Raw genomic sequence first — 5879 nt, 5'->3', positions numbered from 1 at the left:
ACTTCACCCTCGGGACAATTTACGCTTGTGGAATACCAACTCACCACCCCGACTTTTCGTGATGCCTCCCAAGAGAAGAGCAACCGTCAACCACAAGCTTGTGAGGGGAGCCAAGCAGGCCAGGACAACCAGAAGACAAACCCCGGGAGTACACATTGTACAGGAGACAACAGCTGATGGTGAGTCTGCCAATTACGGAAATATCGAAGGTGGCAACAGAATTAACGTACAATCGGCGCAGCTTGTAAATGCCGCGCAGGTTGCCAACTCGGCTACCCAGGTAAACGAGCAACTGGGAAAAATACTCCAGTTGCTGGAACATTCAGCGCCCGGCCCGGTTAGCGCAAACCAACAGGTAAGGCTTGGTTTTAGTTCTCCCGCCATTTCGCCCAACATAGGGAGAATCCCCGATGCGCACAACGAGGCCGACGGTGACGCGGCCCCAGCCAATCACATCACTGGATACGGGGATTCCCTTTCCTTCCGTGCGGACGGAATAGACGCGCACGTCAAACAACAGGTGAGGGAAAAAATCTGGCGTGGCGAGTATGTCGACCTCGGCACAATACTACCAAACACCGAGGGAAGTCACGAGGACGGTACGATTACCATGGCGTATGACTCCTCAGGTAAGGTAATTTTTAAACCAATAAAACAGCAAGCAAAGCGCCTGTCCCTGGCAAGCTGGACTTCAGCTTTCCACATTTTCATGTGTACTTACGTTAGTAGGCACTCCGAGGTCCGCACAACCCAGGGGTTGCTGTCCTACATGGAAACCATAAGAACGGCGGCACTTCGATTCGGGGGGGATGCCTGGTCAACCTACGACCAACAATTCCGACACAGAATGTCAAGGGACCCCTCACGACGCTGGGACAACATCGACGGGGAGTTGTGGCTGAAGTACATGGTAACACAGCCGGTACTACAACCAGAATCAGGCGGACGGGGCGCAATGACACGCGTACAGGGGGACATCGCCAGCCAGGTATGCTGGGATTTCAATAAATTTGGCTGTAGCAGGGTCAACTGTAAGTACACTCACAAATGCGGTAAGTGTGGCAAACATTCCCATAGCTCTAGGACCTGCTTTCGAGGGAATGGGGTCCAACCGACCCCATACAAGCCCAATCAGCCCTTTCCTAACAGAAAACCAGCCGGCAAGGCAGGTAAATTCAATGGCCCCTTCCCCCGTGGATCTCAATGAAATGGCACCCTGGTTACGCCAATATGCTAGGGTCAATTACAGAGATGCAAATTATTTATGGGTAGGTTTTAGCTTTGGCTTTAAGCTCGAGTTCCAGGGAAGCCGCACGGGTCGCCTGGCACGAAACTTGCGATCAGCCACACACCAAGATACGGCAGGCTACGTGAAACAAAAACTACAAAAGGAAGTCGACCTTGGCAGGATGGCGGGCCCCTTCAAGGACACCCCCCTAGACAACCTCCAAGTATCCCCAATAGGCCTGGTGCCCAAGAAGCAGCCAGGATATGGTCAGCACCTGGGTAAGCATGCGGAGGAATTCCGTCTAATTCACCATCTATCCTATCCCAGGGGTAAATCTATAAATGACTTCATAGACACAGAGGCCTGCTCCGTTGTGTACGCCAGATTTGATGAAGCTACCCAGATGGTGCAACAACTGGGAAAGGGAGCATTACTAGCAAAATTCGACATTCAGTCGGCCTTTAGAATTATACCAGTCCACCCATCCGATTTCGAGCTGCTAGGCATCAGATTCGAAGGTGAGTTCTATTTCGATAAATGCTTACCATTTGGCTGCTCCATATCTTGCGCCATATTTGAAACGTTTAGTACCTTCTTGCAATGGTGCATGCAATCGCATCTTCCAACGTGTCCGGTCATGCATTACCTGGATGACTTCCTAACGGGGGGCACAGCAGGCACCAGCCACTGCTCAGACAACCTCAACGGATGCGTGAATACACTTGAACAGCTTGGGGTTCCTATTGCGCACGACAAGACGGTGGGCCCCACAACCAAACTGACATTCCTAGGGCTGGAAATCGACACCATTGCAATGCAGATCAGAATCCCAGAGCCCAAGATCAAGGAGGCAACAAGGGAAATCCAAGACATCCTGTCAACAGGTAACATCAAGGTCACAAAAAGGGCCCTTCAGTCCCTCATAGGCAAGCTTAACTTTATGTGCAGGGCTATACCAATGGCAAGGGCATTCAGCCGCAGGCTAATAGATCTGCTTAGCAAAGGTAAGCAACCATTTCACCACATTAGGATTACCAGCTGGGTCAAGGAAGACCTACAAATGTGGTTAACATTTCTTACGAGTTATAACGGCATTTCAGTGTTTCAGGACCAACTATGGGTGGACAGCGATTTCCTCCAGCTGTTTTCAGACGCAGCGGGTGGCGCCGGCTTTGGGGCCTACATGCAGGGCAAATGGTTTAACGGCGCATGGCCACCCCGGTGGGTGACGGATGGAACTACACGGGACTTGACGCTCCTGGAGCTGTTCCCCATCACACTGGCCATCCAAATCTGGGGCAAGCAACTCGCAAACAAAAAGGTCCTCTTTTACTGCGACAACCAAGCCGTCGTAACAATAATCAACAAGCAGTCAACCAAGGCCCCCAGAGTGATGAGCCTACTCCGTCGCCTAATCCTGCAGTGTCTCCGATATAATATTATGTTTAAGGCAAAGTATGTATGTTCCACTGCTAACACTATTGCCGATGCTCTCTCGAGGTTTCAGCTCAAACGCTTCCGAGAGGCAGCACCAGCCGCGGACCAGAACCCCACACCTATCCCGTGCAACATATGGCTGATCTGAGGCAGGAAGCCGGCAGACTCCTACAGCAATCTCTGTCTACTAATACATGGGCCACTTACCAAACAGGCATCAATGCCTTGCACCAGTTCCGGTCCGCACACCAGCTACAAGAGGTGTGGCCAGTCCCGCTGGATCAGGTCGTAAACTTTATTGCTTATCTGTCAGTCACTCACCACTCCCCTAACACAGTCAAGACTTACATTGCAGCGCTGTCTTCACACCACAAATTCCACGGGCTCACCGACTGTACAAACCATTTCCTGAGAGGCAAGATTGTAACCGGCTTACACAAATCAGCGGGCCGACCAGACACCAGAAAACCGATCACTGCAGATCTGCTGCAGGTAGTAACCAACAATCTGCCTCACGTATGCTCATCAGCATATGAAGCCAGGCTGTTCAAGGCAGTCTACTGCACAGCCTTCTTCGGTTTCTTTAGGGTTAGCGAACTCGTCCAAACTGGACCCTCAAAAACAGGTTGCGCCATCCAGAATTTAAGCTTCTCGGGCAACCCCCAGCAGCTTTCAATCCATTTACCACACTCAAAGTCTGATCAGTACAGGATGGGGACAACAGTTACAATGTCACCTATACCAGGTAATCCGCTATGTCCGGTAGTCGCCATCAAGCACTACCTGGAGGCGCGCCCCTCCGGCCCACAACATGCATTCGTCCACTTTGACCATTCCCCCGTTACAAGGTACCAATTCCAGGCACTCCTAAAAAAGGCCTTAGCACACAGCAACATAAACACGGCCTGCTATTCTTCGCACTCCTTCCGCATTGGCGCAGCCACATCAGCAGCCATGAACGGGGTGCCTGAACACCTCATACAACAATACGGCAGGTGGAAATCAGATTGCTACAATGCTTACATACGCCTACCAACAAATTCAATGTTGCACAATTAAATCAAATAGTCTTTCATGGTACTTACTACACTTCTTATTGTTTACAGTTTGGATGGTGGGATCCAGCTACATGGCCAGGGCACGGCAGTACTTGCTCCTGAAGGGCACCAGCCCGAACCAACCGAGGATGCTATGGCTGGCACGAGGGGGGATGAGGTGGAAGGAGCTGGACACCATTCTGGATGCACAGGTCAAGGCGACACGGCGCAGCCCCAGAGCCCTCATCATTCACCTGGGCTCCAACGACCTGTGCTCAGTCAAAGGCAGCCAACTCTACCTTGACATGGTGGCATCAATCCTTCGGATACAACTCCAGCTTCCTGACACCAAGATCATCGTATCCTCAATGCTGCCCAGGCGCTACTGGCACGATGCCAGGGATCCACGAAAGATCGAGGGGATGCGGAAGAATATCGACCGCCGACTGACCAACCGAGTCAAAGAGCTCGGCGGTACAACAGTGCCACATCCCCAGATCCTGGCATCTGACAAGACATGGTACGCCTGGGAGGGCGTCCACCTCAGTGACAAAGGACTGTGTGTGTTTACGGACAATTTATTGCATGCCCTGGCGCTCGTTTTGCGCCAGTAAGGATATTATCTCCACAGGTTAGTGTTTCCTTTCAGTGCATAAGCAAGCCGGGCAACAATGCTATCTCCGCGTATCGCGTGGCCGTGGGTGTGGGGTAGCACTCTGGTGCTTTGTGGCGGGGTTCTTGTGGGCTACACTGCTAGTAACAAATTAACTTGCTTCCAAATTAATACTCGTGCTTAAGGCTACCTGCTTTTCAGCGGGAACCTTTCCGGGGTTACCTGCTTCTCAGTGGGAACCTTGTCTTTCCCGACTTTTCAGCCGGGGAATCGTAGAATAACATACGTTGGGGCAAACAGTTGCCACGTATATGGGCCCGGCGGCGGAAGTCGTCTTGTCAAGCGGTAGCTGACAGTTGGGTCCGCGGCGGGAGCCGCACAATGGTTTTGCTAATGGGGCCGGGCAGTGTGATCTGCTTTGGCCGGCTACCTGGGGCCGGGCAGCGGCAGTCTGACTTAGGCCAGCAGCGTGGAGCTGCTTTTGGCAACGTGGGAGTTGCCAAGCAATGGTAGCGTTTAAATATGCTACCGTGGGGGCCGGACAGCGGTAGCAGTCTCAGGCCAGCAGCGCTAGCTGCAATCGCCGTCGGCCACGCGCGTGGCCATGGCAACGGTAGCATTTTTGGTATATACAATTAGCAGCTAAGTAGCCCACTAGTACCTGCACACCCTCGGCCATTTAACCCAATCTCATCTGTTTTATTACAGGCACGGGCACCAACGGCTCGGTGGCCCGTGCCTCTCCTTGGCATATCGCGGGATAATTACATTTAGTACTAACTACTAAATGACTTTATCGCGCGTATCCAAACCATGGGCTAATTACGTCTGTAACCCAATCACCCCTCGTAACTCAATCACCCCGGGCCACCACTCGGCACCGTGCCCGGGGAATAATCCCGCGCAAGCATCATCCCGCCCTTTGTTAGTCCGTCATTCGCGAGCAGCCCTTCCCCAAGTACACACGTGTGTCACTGTATCTAATCGCTTTCCCACCCACCCACCCAGCTTGCCACTCCTTTTTCTTTCCTTTTCAGCCTGACGTGTCCTCTTCACCTGGAATGCTAATCACTTCTTTTCTTCAGCGTTTATTCTATTACAGGTACCAGCAGAGCGGATTGTATATATGTAAATAAACCTGTACATATGTAAAATAGGTTTTCAGAGCGCTTGTATATATGTACATACTTCTAAACGATTCTGATATATGTAATTAAACATGACTTCTTAATAGCTGTATATCTGTACATATGCAATACCTGTCTCAACAATAAACTATGTCGAGGTGTGCGGGGTTTCTTGTGGGCTACACTGCTAGTAACAAATTAACTTGCTTCCAAATTAATACTCGTGCTTAAGGCTACCTGCTTTTCAGCGGGAACCTTTCCGGGGTTACCTGCTTCTCAGTGGGAACCTTGTCTTTCCCGACTTTTCAGCCGGGGAATCGTAGAATAACATACGTTGGGGCAAACAGTTGCCACGTATATGGGCCCGGCGGCGGAAGTCGTCTTGTCAAGCGGTAGCTGACAGTTGGGTCCGCGGCGGGAGCCGCACAATGGTTTTG

The 5879-nt window shown here is 51.5% G+C and overlaps 2 pseudogenes; both read left to right on the top strand.

Annotated features, from left to right (window-relative positions):
• LOC139456340 (uncharacterized) lies at positions 1–2832 on the top strand (annotated as a pseudogene).
• Positions 2824–4985, top strand: LOC139456341 (uncharacterized; annotated as a pseudogene).
• Positions 4986–5879: the final 894 nt, after the last annotated feature.

This window comes from Haliotis cracherodii, unplaced genomic scaffold (genome assembly GCF_022045235.1).
Source record: "Haliotis cracherodii isolate W230 unplaced genomic scaffold, xgHalCrac1.p SCAF_11, whole genome shotgun sequence".
NCBI classification, from domain to species: Eukaryota; Metazoa; Mollusca; class Gastropoda; order Lepetellida; family Haliotidae; genus Haliotis; species Haliotis cracherodii.
Note: the sequence above shows the minus strand (reverse complement) of the source record. Positions and strands in the feature narration are given on the sequence as shown.